This window comes from Triticum urartu, chromosome 3A, assembly GCF_056163025.1.
Source record: "Triticum urartu cultivar PI428250 chromosome 3A, HENAU_Tu73, whole genome shotgun sequence".
Classification (NCBI taxonomy): Eukaryota; Viridiplantae; Streptophyta; class Magnoliopsida; order Poales; family Poaceae; genus Triticum; species Triticum urartu.
In genome coordinates, this window is record NC_141875.1 from 412,919,513 (window position 1) to 412,935,448 (window position 15,936).

A 15,936-nucleotide genomic window follows, 5' to 3' on the forward strand; every position below is an offset into this window, starting at 1 on the left:
TTTTCTTGCATGACATGACCTGGATGTTGTATATCCCACATGTTGGCAAAAGGAGGAAGAACTCTAAAAAATCTTCTCCACATTTAGACCGAAGGAGTAGGAAACACAGCAAGCCATGTGCCTACATCATACTACGTACAAGCCCACCTCACACAGTCACTTTATCACCATATTTCTTGGCCTCCGTGCGACACCTAGCTCTAGTTGATCTCACTAGAACTAACTATTGTGCTAGCATACTCCAATATTAGGTTGGCTCTATGTGATGTGGCAACTTCATATAACAATGTTGGCTATACTACTACGATACTCACCTCCAAGAAGTGAGTTGAAAAAAAATTCATAAATTGAGTTTATGTAATGCATATGCAAATGCACCATTCATTACGTACAACAAGTCATCAACACAAAACGGCAACGAGGATACATGTTGGATTATAGATTAGTTCCAACTAAACATTCTAGTAAATACTAAAGTTTTCATCACACAACAAATAACAAGCAATGAAATGAACTTCAGCTCAACCAATCCTCGGCATTGGAAACGCTCGCTTTGAACCATAGGTAAGCCTTTGGGAAGGGCCGGCTATTGTCAATCTCGAGACCAACACAAGACTGATCATCCAGGCTGAAGCGGTCTATATCAGGACTCATATTGTGATAGCCACAGTAGGGAACCATAGGAATGTCCGAGGTATAGATACAATTGCTTCTCATAAATGGTAGTAACGTTGTGCCAACAGCAGTTGGATCGCCTTTCACCATCATTGGATAGTTTTGTCCAAGGAAGAGCGAGTTTCCTCCAAGACTATCAATACTGAACCAGGGAGAAGGTGTTGGCGCTAGCACATTAGTATCCATCCCGAATACCCTGCAACGGATGTTGGAATAGGTCCGGAGAGTGCGACCATGTGAGCACTTGCTTCCTTAGTAACATCAGCAGTGCCCTGTATACAGACAAGAAGAGGTGATCCATCGGAATAAGTTTCCAGGCGCCACTTGAAGGAAATATGCCCTAGAGGCAATAATAAAGTTGTTATTTATATTTTTATATCATGATAAAGGTTTATTATTCATGCTAGAATTCTATTAACCGGAAATTTAGTACATGTGTGAATATATAGACAAACAAAGTGTCACTAATATGCCTCTACTTGACTGCTCGTTGAATCAAAGATGGTTAAGTTTCCTAGCCATAGACATGAGTTGTTATTTAATTAACGGGATCACATCATTAGAGAATGATGTGATTGACTAGACCATTCTGTTAGCTTAGCATTCGATCATTTATTATATTGCTATTGCTTTCTTCATGACTTATACATGTTCCTATGACTATGAGATTATGCAACTCCCGAATACCGGAGGAACACTTTGTCTTCTACCAAACGTCACAACGTAACTGGGTGATTATAAAGGTTCTCTACCAGTGTCTCCGATAGTACTTGTTGAGTTGGCATAGATCAAGATTAGGATTTGTCACTCTGATTATCGGAGAGGTATCTCTAGGCCATCTCGATAATGCACATCACTTTAAGCCTTGCAAGCAATGCAACTAATGAGTTAGTTGCGGGATGATGTATTACAGAATGAGTAAAGAGACTTCCCGGTAACGAGATTGAACTAGGTATTGAGATACCGATGATCGAATCTCGGGCAAGTAACATACCGATGACAAAGGGAACAATGTATGTTGTTATGCGGTTTGACCGATAAAGATCTTCGTAGAATATGTAGGAGCCAATATGAGCATCCAGGTTCCGCTATTGGTTATTGACCGGAGACGAGTCTCGGTCATGTCTACATAGTTCTCGAAGCCGTAGGGTCCGCACGCTTAACGTTCGGTGACAATCAGTAATATGATTTTATGTGTTTTGATGTATCAAAGGTAGTTCGGAGTCCCAGATGAGATCGGGGACATGACGAGGTGTCTCAAAATGGTCGACACGTAAAGATCGATATATTGGACGACAATATTCGGACATCAGAAAGGTTCCGCGTGATTCGGGTATTTTTCGGAGTACTGGAGAGTTACAGGAATTCGCCGGGGAGTATATGGGCCTTATTGGGCTTTAGGGGAAAGATAGAGGGGAGGCTGCGCGCCTCCAAGGCTTAGTACGAATTGGACTAGGGGGAGGGGCGGTGCCCAGTCGTTCCTTCTCTTCTGTTTTCCCTTTCCTTCTCTCCTACTCCTACTACATGGAAGGGGGGAATCCTACTCCCGGTGGGAGTAGGACACCATAGGGCATGCCATAGTAGAGGGCCAGCCCTCCCCCTCCTCCACTCCTTTATATACGGGGAGGGGGGCACCCCATGGACATACAAGTTGATCAGTTGATCTTTTGGCCATGTGCGGTGCCCCCCTCCACCATAATCCACCTCGGTCATATCATAGCGGTGCTTAGGCGAAGCCCTGCGTTGGTAGCATCATCATCACCGTCATCACACTGTCGTGCTGACGGAACTCTCCCTCGTAGCTTTTCTGGATAGGAGTTCGTGGGACTTCACCGAGATGAACGTGTGCTGAACTCGGAGGTGCCGTACGTTCGGTACTTGGATCGGTCGGATCGTGAATACGTACGACTACATCAACCGCGTTCTCGTAACGCTTCCACTTACGGTCTACAAGCGTACGTAGACAATACTCTCCCCTCTCGTTGCTATGCATCACCATGATCTCGCGTGTGCATAGGAATTTTTTTGAAATTACTGCGTTACCCAACAGAGGCATCCGAGCCAGGTTTATGCGTAGATGTCATATGCACGAGTTGAACACAAAGGAATTGTGGGCGTGGGTATATACATATTGCTTGCCGTCAGTAGTTGATTCTTGATTCAGCGGCATTGTTGGATGAAGCGGCCCAGACCAACATTATGCGTACGCTTACGCGAGACTAGTTCTACCGACGTGCTTCACACACAGGTGGCTTGTGGGTGTCTGTTTCTCCAGCTTTAGTTGAATCGGATTCAATGAACATGGTTCTTTCTAAAGATCAAAAAGCAATCACTATACCGCGTTGTGGTTTTTGATGCGTAGGTAAGAACGGTTCTTGCTCAGCCCGTAGTAGCCACGTAAAACTTGCAACAACAAAGTAGATGACGTCTAACTTATTTTTGCAGGGCATGTTGTGATGTTATATGGTCAAGACGTGATGAGATATAAGTTGTTGTATGAGAAGATCATGTTTTTTTTGAAGTTATCGGCAACTAGCAGAAGCCTTATGGTTGTCTCTTTATTGCATAAGATGCAAGCGCCAAATAATTACTTTACATTATCGCTATGCGATATCAATAGTTGCAAGAGAAATAGTTGGCGAGACGACCATGTGATGACACATTGATAGAGATCAAGATGATGGAGATCATGGTGTCATGCCAGTGACAATAGTGATCATGATGGTACTTTGGAGATGGAGATCAAAGGCGCAAGATTATCATGGCCATATCATGTCACATATTTTGATTTCATGTGATGTTTATCCTTTATGCATCTTATTTTTCTTAGTTCGGCGGTAGCATTATAAGATGATCTTTCACTAAATTTCTAGGTATAAGTGTTCTCCCTGAGTATGCACTGTTGTGACAGTTCGTCGTGTCGAGACACCACGTGATGATCGGGTGTGATAAGCTCTACATTCACATACAACGGGTGCATGCCAGTTTTGCACACGCGGAATACTCGGGTTAAACTTGATGAGCCTAGCATATGCAGATATGGCCTCGGAACACTGGAGACCGAAAGGTCGAGCGTGAATCATATAGTAGATATGATCAACATAGTGATGTTCACCATTGAAAACTACTCCATCTCATGTGATGATCGGACATGGTTTAGTTGATTTGGATCACGTGATCATTTAGATGACTAGAGGGATGTCTATCTAAGTGGGAGTTCTTAAGTAATATGATTAATTGAACATTAATTTATCATGCACTTAGTCCTGATAGTATTTGCATAACTATCTTGTAGATCAATAGCTCGTGATGTAGCTTCCCGTTTATTTTTGATATGTTCCTAGAGAAAAAAATAAGTTGAAACATGTTAGTAGCAATGATGCGGACTAGCTTTGTGATCTGAGGGTTATCCTCATTACTGCACAGAAGAATTATGCCGTTGATGCACCGCTAGGTAACGGACCTATTGCAGGAGCAGATACAGACGTTATGAACGTTTGGTAAAGCTCGGTATGATGACTTCTTGATAGTTTAGTGCACCATGCTTTATGACTTAGAACCGGGACTTCAAAAAACGTTTTGAACGCCACAGAGAATATAAGATGTTCTAAGAGTTGAAATTGGTATTTCATACTCATGCCTTACCGACAGGTAGAAGACCTCTGATAGTACTTTGCCTACAAGATGGAGGAGAATACTCAACCAGTGAGCATGTGCTCAGAATGTTTGAGTACTACAATCGCTTGAATCAAGTGGGAGTTAATCTTCCAGATAAGATAGTGATTGACAGAGTTCTCTAGTCACTATCGCCAAGTTACTAGAAGTTCGTGATGAACTATAATATGTAAGGGATGACAAAAATGATTCCCGAGCTCTTCGCAATGCTAAAATCATGATAAATGATTATTATTCATGATAAAGTTGTTATTTATATTTCCTTATATCATGATAAATGTTTATTATTCATGCTAGAAGTGTATTAACTGGAAACTTAGAACATGTGTGAATATATAGACAAACAGAGTGTTACTAGTATGTCTCTACTTGACTAGCTCGTTGAATCAAAGATGGTTAAGTTTCCTAGCCATAGACATGAGTTGTCATTTGATTAACGGGATCACACCATTAGAGAATGATGTGATTGACTTGACCCATTCCGTTAGCTTAGCATTCGATCGTTTAGTATATTGTTATTGCTTTCTTCATGACTTATACATGTTCCTATGACTATGATATTATGCAACTCCCCAATACCGGAGGAACACTTTGTGTGCTACCAAACGTCACAATGTAACTGGGTGATTATAAAGGTGCTCTACAGGTGTCTCGGATGGTACTTGTTGAGTTGGCATAGATCAAGATTAGGATTTGTCACTCCGATTGTCGGAGAGGTATCTCTGGGCCCTCTCAGTAATGCACATCACTTTAAGCCTTGCAAGAAATGCAACTAATGAGTTAGTTGTGGGATTATTTATTACAGAACGAGTAAAGAGACTTGTCGGTAACGAGATTGAACTAGGTATTGAGATACCAACGATCGAGTCTCGGGCAAGTAACATACCGATGACAAAGGGAACAACGTATGCTGTTATGAGGTTTGATCGATAAAGATCTTCGTAGAATATGTAGGAGCTAATATGAGCATCCAGGTTCCACTATTGGTTATTGACCGGAGACGAGTCTCGGTCATGTCTATGTAGTTCTCGAACCCGTAGGGTCCGCACGCTTAACGTTCGGTGACGATCGGTAATATGAGTTTATGTGTTTTGATGTATCAAAGGTAGTTCGGAGTCCCGGATGAGATCGGGCACATGACGAGTAGTCTCGAAATGGTCGACACGTAAAGATCGATATATTGGATGACTAAATTCGGACATCGGAAAGGTTCCGAGGGATTCGGGTATTTTTCGGAGTACCGGAGAGTTATAGGAATTCGCCGGGGAGTATATGGGCCTTATTGGGCTTTAGGGGAAAGAGAGAGGGGAGGCCGCGCGCCCCCAAGGCTTAGTCCGAATTGGACTAGGGGGAGGGGCGGTGCCCCCTCCTTCCTTCTCTTCTGTTTTCCCTTTCCTTCTCTCCTACCCCTACTACATGGAAGGGGGAGAATCCTACAACCGGTGGGAGTAGGACTCCATAGGGCGTGCCATAGTAGAGGGCTGGCCCTCCCCCTCCTCCACTCCTTTATATACGGGGGAGGGGGCACCCCATGGATACACAAGTTGATCAGTTGATCTTTTAGCCGTGTGCGGTGCCACCCTCCACCATAATCCACCTCGGTCATTGATGACCCACAAGTATAAGGGATCTATCGTAGTCCTTTCGATAAGTAAGAGTGTCGAACCCAACAAGGAGTAGAAGGAAATGATAAGCGGTTTTCAGCACGGTATTATCTGCAAGCACTGAAATTATAGGTAACCGATAGTTTTGTGATAAGATAATTGGTAACGAGCAACAAGTAACAAAAGTAAATAAATTGCAGCAAGGTGGCCCAATCCTTTTTGTAGCAAAGGACAAGCCTAGAAAAGTCCTTACATAGAGAAAAGCGCTCCCGAGGACACATGGGAATATTGTCAAGCTAGGTTTCATCACGATCATATGATTCGCGTTCGGTACTTTGAAAATTTGGTATGTGGGTGGACCTATGCTTGGGTGCTGCCCTTACTTGGACAAGCATCCCACTTATGATTAACCTCTAGTGCAAGCATCCGCAACTACAACAAAAGTATTAAGGTAAACCTAACCATAGCATAAAACATATGGATCCAAATCAGCCCCTTACGAAGCAACGCATAAACTAGGGTTTAAGCTTATGTCACTCTAGCAACCCATCGTCTACTTGTTACTTCCCAATGCCTTCCTCTAGGCCCAAATAATGGTGAAGTGTCAGGTAGTCGACGTTCACATAACACCACTAGAGGAGAGACAACATACATCTCATCAAAATATCGAACGAATACCAAATTCACATGACTACTAATAGCAAGACTTCTCCCATGTCCTCAGGAACAAATGTAACTACTCACAAAGCATATTCATGTTCATAATCAGAGGGGTATTAATATGCATAAAGAATCTAAACATATGATCTTCCACCAAATAAACCAACTAGCATCAACTACAAGGAGTAATTAACACTACTAGCAACCCACGGGTACTAATCCTAGACTTAGAGACAAGAATTGGATACAAGAGATGAACTAGGGTTTGAGATGAGATGGTGCTTGTGTAGATGTTGATGGAGATTGCCCTCTCCCGATGAGAGGAGCGTTGGTGATGACGATGGCGATGATTTCCCCCTCCCGGAGGGAAGTGTCCCCGGCAGAACAGCTCCGCCGGAGCCCTAGATTGGTTCCGCCTCATGGCTGCGGAGTCTCGTCCGGAAAGATGGCTTATGATTTTTTCCTCATCGAAAGACTCCATATAGCAGAAGATGGGCATTAGAGGGCCACCAGGGGACCCACGAGGAAGGGGGGGCGCCCCCCACCCTCGTGGGCAGGGTGTGGCCCCCCTCTGTAACTTCTTGTGCTCATTATTTTTTATATATTCTGAAAATGACTTCCGTGAAGTTTCAGGACTTTTGGAGCTGTGCAGAATAGGTCTCTAATATTTGCTCCTTTTCCAGCCCAGAATCCCAGCTGCCGGCATTCTCCCTCTTTATGTAAACCTTGTAAAATAAGAGAGAATAGGCATAAGTATGGTGACCTAATGTGTAATAACAGCCCATAATGCAATAAATATCGACTCCCCCAAGCTTAGACCTCGCTTGTCCTCAAGCGTAAGCCGAAATCGAAAAATATGTCCACATGTTTAGAGATAGAGGTGTCGATAAAAATAAAATACACACATGAGGGCATCATGATCATTCTTAGAACAACAACTTATATAATTCTTGTCATATGATCTCTTATGCTAGAGTAACAATTCAATCACAATTTCAAGTAAGAATCATAAACTTCATTGAAAACTAACAAACTATAATCTCGGTCATTGGAGCAACTGCAATTTATCACAATGAAGAAAGAGTCAATATATAAGAGCTTTTCAGCAATCCCACATACTCACCTATCATATATTCTTTCACAATTGCTGACACTCATGCAATACTTATGGGTATAGAGTTTTAATTGGACACAGAGAAAGATAGGGGCGTATAGTTTTGCCTACCAACATTTTACCTCAAGGGTAATGTCAACAATAATAGTTCATGAAAACTCACATCCAGTTAGCCATATATACCAGGATCTTTCCAACATGTTGTGCTTGCCAAAAGATAAAATGTAAAAAGGAAGGGTGAAGATCACCATGACTTTTATATAAGGTAGGATATAAAGGTATAAGATAGGCCCTTCACAGAGGGAAGCAAAGGTTGTCATGCACTTTTATGGTTGGATGCACAAAATCTTAATGCGAAAGAACGTCACTTTATATTGCCACTTGTGATATGGACCTTTATTATGCAGTCTGTCGCTTTTATTTCTTCCATATCACATGATCGTATAAAGCTGATTTTCTCCCACACTAATAAGTCATACATATTTAGAGAGCAATTTTTATTGCTTGCACCGATGACAACTTACTTGGAAGATCTTACTCAATCCATAGGTAGTATGGTGGACTCTCATGGCAAAACTGGGTTTAGGGATATTTGGAAGCACAAGTAGTATCTCTACTTGGTGCAAAGAATTGGCTAGCATGAGAGGGAAAGGCAAGCTCAACCATGTTGGATGATCCATGACAATATAATTTATCTCAGATGTAAGAAAACATAACCGATTACGTTGTGTTCCTTGTCCAACGTCAACTCTTTAGCATGTCATATTTTAATGAGTGCTCACAATCATAAAAGATGTCCAAGATAGTATATACCTCTATTTCATTATTACTTCCTATTAATTGCAACGATGACCAAAACTATGTTTGTCAACTCTCAACAACTTTTATTCATCATACTTTTTCTATGTGAGCTCATTACTCTCCATAAGATCCATATGATCTCTTTGTTTCTTTTTATTCTTTCTCTTTTCTTTTATTCACTCAAGATCATCGCAAAACAATCAAGCCCTTGACTCAACACTAATCTTTATTATATATAGCTCACGGACTCGATTACATAGAAGGATCATAAAGCAAAACTCACAACTAGATCATACTAAAACATTATTCTACTAGATCAAGATATTACCAAAAGGATCGAACTAAGAAAAATGGTGAAGATAGAAGTGATGGTGATACGATACCGGGGCACTCCCCCAAGCTTGGCAGTTGCCAAGGGGAGTGCCCATACCAGATACTCAATTCTTCTTTGTTGGTGGAGAGGGTGGAGTTTTTGATGGCGAAGACTTCTTCCTTAATTTGCACTTGAGGACAGAATTTTGATCCCTCAGGTCATCAATCTCCTACTCCAGGCTTAATATCTTTTTTCATAATTCCTGCTTGTTTTCCTGCAAGAGGCGAAAAGGGATAAACTCGATCTTAAGTTTCTTTGCTCTATCAGGGAGGTCTGACTTTTTGAACTCCACATGTATGTCCCCAGGTTGAGGTAATGGGACTTCATCTTCATCTGAGCTTGTCTCCTCCTTTCCCTTGGGTTCATAGTCCTCTTCCTCTTCCGTAGTCCAACCACAATGCTCCACATCCCCATAGACCTTTGGATCCGCAAGGTAATCAGCCACATAGCTTTCTCCTTCCGAATCCTGGGACGACATGTTGCTCTAATCTGCAACAGGACAGCTCGAAACAAAGACAGGAGAAATTTGTGTGATACGGTGGTCAAAACCTTCGGGAGATTATATAATGAATTTTTATCGACCAAAATAAGCAACGTGTAAGAAAACGGAGTTCGGAGAGCACACGAGGTGCCCACGAGGTAGGGGGGCGCGCTCAGGGGGGTAGGGTGCGCCCTCCACCCTCGTGGAGCCCTCGTGTCCTTTCCAGACTACTTATTTTTGTAATTTTCTAAATATTCCAAATCGGAAGAAAATTGCCATTAGAACTGTTTTGGAGTCGGTTTACTTACCGTACCACATACCTATTCCTTTTCGGAGTCTGAAACGTTCCAGAAAGTTTCCCTTATGTATTCCTCTGGGGTAACGGTTTCAATAACATTGGTTTCAACATTTATAGGATTATCTGAGATATAATGTTTGATTCTTTGACCGTTCACCACCTTCGGATTTGTGCCTTCGAAGTTGTTTATTTTTATGGCACCAGAACAATAGACCTCCTCGATAACGTAAGGACCTTCCCATTTAGAGAGAAGTTTTCCTGCAAAAAATCTTAAACGAGAGTTGTATAGCAATACATAATCACCTACATTAAACTCACGCTTTTGTATCCTTTTGTCATGCCATCTTTTAACCTTTTCTTTAATTAATTTGGCATTCTCGTAGGCTTGGGTTCTCCATTCATCGAGTGAGCTAATGTCAAATAACCTCTTCTCACCGGAAAGTTTGAAATCATAATTGAGCTCTTTAATAGGCCAATAAGCCTTATGTTCTAGTTCGAGAGGTAGGTGACATGCTTTTCCATAAACCATTTTATACGGAGACATACCCATAGGATTTTTATATGCAGTTCTATAGGCCCATAATGCACCATCAAGTTTCTTGGACCAATTCTTTCTAGATCTATTAACAATCTTTTGCAAAATTAATTAGAGCTCTCTATTACTCAATTCTACTTGACCACTAGATTGAGGGTGATAAGGAGATGCAATTCTATGATTAACATCATACTTAGCAAGCATTTTACGGAAAGCACCGTGAATAAACTATGAACCACCATCAGTCATTAAATATCTAGGGACTCCAAACCTCGGAAAAATAACTTCTTTAAGCATCTTAATAGAGCTGTTATGATCAACACTACTAGTTGGAATAGCTTCTACCCACTTAGTAACGTAATCAACAGCGACTAAAATATGTGTGTAACCGTTAGAGGAAGGAAAAGGTCCCATATAATCAAAGCCCCAAACATCAAATGGTTCAATAACAAGTGAATAATTTTCATAGGCATTTCTTGACGTCTACTAATATTACCAATTCTTTGACATTCATCACAAGATAAGACAAACTTACGGGCATCCTTGAAGAGAGTAGGCCAATAAAACCCAGATTGCAATACCTTATGTGCAGTTCTATCTCCAGCGTGGTGTCCTCCATAAGCCTCGGAGTGACACTTGCGTAGGATCTGTTCCTGTTCATGCTCAGGTACACAATGTCTAATAACACCATCTACCCCTTCTTTATAAATATGTGGGTCATCCCAAAAGTAATGCCTCAAATCATAGAAAAACTTTTTCTTTTGTTGGTATGTGAAACTAGGTGGTATAAATTTAGTAACAATGTAATTAGCATAATCAGCATACCATGGAGCAGTATGAGAAGAATTTATGACATTTAGTTTTTCATCAGAAAATCTATCATCAATAGGTAGTGGGTCATCAAGCACATTTTCTAACCTAGACAAGTTGTCTGCAACGGGGTTCTCAGCTCCCTTTCTATCAACAATATGCAAATCAAATTCTTCTAGCAGGAGAACCCATCTAATAAGTCTAGGTTTAGCATCTTTCTTTTCCATAAGGTATTTAATAGCAGCATTATCCGTGTGAATAGTTACTTTAGAATCAACAATATATGGTCTAAACTTATCACAAACAAATACAACTGCTAGGAATTCCTTTTTAGTAGTAGCATAATTTCTCTGAGCATTGTCTAGAGTTTTACTAGCATACTGAATAACATTTAATTTCTTATCAACTCTTTGCCCTAGAACAACACCTACAGCATAATCACTAGCATCACACATAATTTCAAAGGGTAAATTCCAATCAGGTGGCTGAACAATAGGTGCAAAGATCAATGCTTTCTTAAGTATTTCAAATGCTTCTACACAATCATCATAAAAACCAAATGGTATATATTTTTGTAATAATTTAGTCAGAGGCCGAGAAATTTTTGAGAAGTCCTTAATGAACCTCCTATAAAATCTGGCGTGACCAAGGAAACTTCTCATAACTTTGATGTCCTTGGGACATGGCATCTTTTCAATAGCGTCAACCTTGGCTTTATCAACCTCAATACCTCTTTCAGAAACTTTATGCCCCAAGACAATACCTTCATTAACCATAAAGTGGCACTTTTCCCAATTCAAAACAAGATTAGTTTCTTCACATCTCTGCAAAACTCAGTTAAGGTTGCTTAAGCAATCATCAAAAGAGGATCCATAGACGGAAAAATCGTCCATGAAGACCTCACAAATCTTTTAACAAAAGTCAGAGAATATAGCCATCATGCATCTTTGAAAGGTAGCTAGTGCATTACATAAACCAAAAGGCATACATCTATAAGCAAAAGTACCAAAAGGGCAAGTAAAAGTAGTCTTTGATTGATCATTGGCTGGCACAGGTATTTGAGAGAAACCAGAATAACCATCTAGAAAGCAAAAATGTGTATGTTTGGATAATCTTTCTAGCATTTGATCGATAATGGGTAAGGGGTAATGATCTTTTTTAGTAGCTTTATTTAATTTTCAGAAATCAATTACCATCCTATAACCTGTAATAATTCTTTGCGGGATCAACTCATCTTTATCATTAGGAACGACAGTAATACCTCCCTTCTTAGGGACACAATGGATAGGACTTACCCACTGACTATCAGCAACGGGATAAATTATACCTGCCTCAAGAAGCTTTAGTATTTCCTTTCTTTCCACTTCCTTCATCTTAGGATTCAGCCGTCATTGATGATCACGAACTGGTTTGGCATCTTCCTCCAAATTTATTTTGTGTTGACATAGTGTGAGACTAATGCCCTTAAGATCATCGAGAGTATATCGAATAGCAATACGGTGCTTCTTCAGAGTTTTCAATAATCTCTCTTCTTCATGCTCTGAAAGGTTAGCACTAATAATAACATGATATATCTTTTTCTCATCAAGATAAGCATATTTAAGAGTATCAGGTAACGGTTTGAGCTCAAACACGGGATCACCCTTGGGTGGAGGAGGATCCTCTAGGATTTCAACAGGCAAATTGTGTTTCAGGATGGGTTCCTGTTTAAAGAATACTTCATCTATTTCTCTTCTTTCATTCATAAACATATCATTTTCGTGGTCTAGGAAATATTGTTCTAAGGGATCACTAGGAGGCATGGCAATAGAAGCAAGACCAATAATTTCATCTTTACTAGGCAATTCCTCTTCACGGTGTTGTCTATGAAAATTAGAGAAATTAAATTTATGAGACATATCACCTAAACCAATAGTAACAACATCCTTTTTGCAATCTATCTTAGCATTAACTGTGTTCAAGAAGGGTCTACCAAAAATAATGGGACAAAAGCTATCTTGTGGGGATTCAAGAACAAGAAAATCAGCAGGATATTTAGTTTTCCCACACAAGACTTCAACATCTCTAACAATTCCCATTGGTAAAATAGTATCTCTATTGGCAAGTTTAATTGTGACATCAATATCTTCTAACTCAGCGGGTGCAATCTCATGCATAATTTCTTTGTATAAGTCAAAAGGTATTGTACTAGCACTAGCACCCATATCACATAAGCCATGATAACAATGATCTCCTATTTTAACAGAAATAACAGGCATGCCTACCACAGGTCTACGTTTATCTTTAGCAGAAGGTTTGGAAATTCTAGCGGTTTCATTACATAAATGAATAACATGCCCATCTGCCGGGGGACTAATCCACGAGCACCAAAGGGACCGGCGGACCGAGTCCCTTTCCGTTCGGCGGGGGCGAGGGTCGCACGAAGAGCGGATCGAGGCGAAGCACACGAGCAGTTTACCCAGGTTCGGGCCGCACGGATGCGTAAAACCCTACTCCTGCTTTGTGGTTTGTATTGAGTTCTTGGTCGGGAGCGCGGAGTGCTACAGTACACTCCAGCAGCTAATGAGACCGAGCGTGAGTGTCCTCTTCCTCCCCTCTCCACGTTGCGCATGGGCCTCCTTTTATATGCTCAAGGGGTCACCGACAGGTGGCAACGTAGACAAGGGTAAAAATGGAAAGGTGTTGCGGTTGGTATAGCTACCTGCTACAGTGTATCATACCTAACCCTGACGGCAGGGGACAAGGGCATTAAATGCCCGTCTGCGTCGCCTAAATAGTGCAAAAGGGACCGTCAGGGACGCCACCGCTCGCCACGATGGCAATCTTGTCAGCGCCGCTTGCCACCGCGCACCGCTGGCTGCACAGCCTCCCGCCACGTACGCCTGGAAGGGTCCCAGAGCGACACGTTGGTGGATGTGCTGGAGCGCGGGCACAGAGTGGTGGCTTGCCGCGGCAAGCGCCTTGCCGCGGTCGTTGTCTTGTCGCGTCCGGGAGCTTGTCGCTCACCGGGCCTTGCCGGGACGTGTGGCGCGTCGCGGCAAGTTCCTTGAGATGCCTTGGTTGGCCTTCCCGGCAAGCTCCTCTTGCCGGGGTCTTGTCTCCTTGGCTTGGATACTTTGTCCTTGAATGGCTCCAAAGGAACCACGGAGGACCTTGGCGGTCACCCGGCGAGCCTTGCCGCGGGATGCTGCGACTGCCCGTGCACAAGTTCGGGATACTAGGGTACCCCTACTCTAGTACACCGACAGGAGCCCCCGGGCTTGGGCCATACACGGTGCCGAGCGCTGTTGGGCCAAGCCCAAAACAGGGCACGGGCACGCGCGGCCTGGGTTACGCCGTATCTCTCCCCGTATCCACCGCACCCTCCCCGAACGGCACGTGTTGAATGCGGCATTGTGGGAGAGATCGTGGGTGGTTTCTTTATTCGGAAAGGCGGAACATCTGCCCCCTCCCTCTTTATAAGCATGGGAAACAGGGGTAGTTCGCCCATTCGCCGGTTGCTACTCCAATCTCGGAAATCTCCGCCGCTCCCTCGTCTTCCCAAAGCTGAAAGAGAGCAGCGCCCTGCCCCCCATCGCCACCAGCACCACCAACGCCGTCGACCTCCTCCACCACTTCCGCCATGGCTCCGAGAGCCAACAAAGGGAAGGTTGTGAAGTCGACCGAGGCGCAGTGTCTTGCGGCGCTGCGAAAGGAGCGGGCAATCTCCCCCCCCCCCCAAGCTCGCCGCGAGGGAGCTGAGGGAGAATTACTACCTCTTCTGGTCGACGGAGATGCGAGCGCATCCGCGCACGAAGGTACTTCCAGCCGCCGCTTGGAAAATGGCTCCAAACGGATATCCTTTCTTCGCCTTGTTCTTCTACTGCGGGCTCTGCCCGCCCTTCTCTGAGTTTTTCTGCGATATTATGAACACCTACGGGTTCCGCCTCCTTGATTTCACCCCCAATGCTGTTCTGACCATGGCAGTTTTCGCACATCTCTGCGAAAACTTTGTCGGAGTCTATCCCAATGTAGCCCTTTTTCGCCACTTCTTTATGCCCCGAGTAGAGAGAGGAGAGCCTTTATCCGGCGGAATCACCTGGATCTCGAGGGCCGGCAAGAAGGACACTTATCTAGAGGGAGAGTTCCGCGGCAAGTGGGAGGAATGGAGAGCAGACTGGTGCTGGATTGTCGAGGAGAACCCGCAGTCGTTTACCGCCCGGCGCCAAGCCCCAGCAGCACGCGGCAGCGATTGGAGTGACGTGGCCCCGGAAGACGATAGGCTGAAGATTGCCGTCACCCGGATCCTACGCCTCTGGCTTGCCGGGCTCACTGTAGGCACTGTTGGCACAGATTTTCTTCGCCGCCGCATCGCCCCCCTGCAGGAACGGGGAAACCCGCCTGGGAATTCAAGAATGCGGCAGATATCATGAGGCTGCGTTCGGGCCTCAATTTCAACTTCACTATTCTGGAGCTTAACGCGATGCTCCAGGAGCTGCTCAAGTACGACCCTCAACATCCTGAAGTGTTCAGGATGCCGAAGGGTGTCGTTCCGCTGTGCAACAACTCCGCGCTCAACCGCATCCGTGCAATGATGCCGCTGTGCGATTCGCATGGAATTGTCCCAACTTGGCAAGAGCCTGCAGACAACGTTGTGCAGGAGTTCTTTGACGGCTTGGTAGAAGTGCCGGTCCGCTCCGACGAAAAGAAAAGCCTCACCCGCGACACCACCGATGCGGAGATGACACGCATCGCCACTAGGCTAGAAGAGGCGGCGGCAGCCGCATCCACGGGCGAATTTGGATTCACCGTGGAGGAGGCAGAGGTAGCAGAGGCGGCAAGCCGTGCCGAGCGAGAGGAGCTCGTCGGCGAGCAAGAGCTTCCTGGGCATGACGTCGAGTCGAGCGAGCCCGCCGAGGATACGAGCGGCT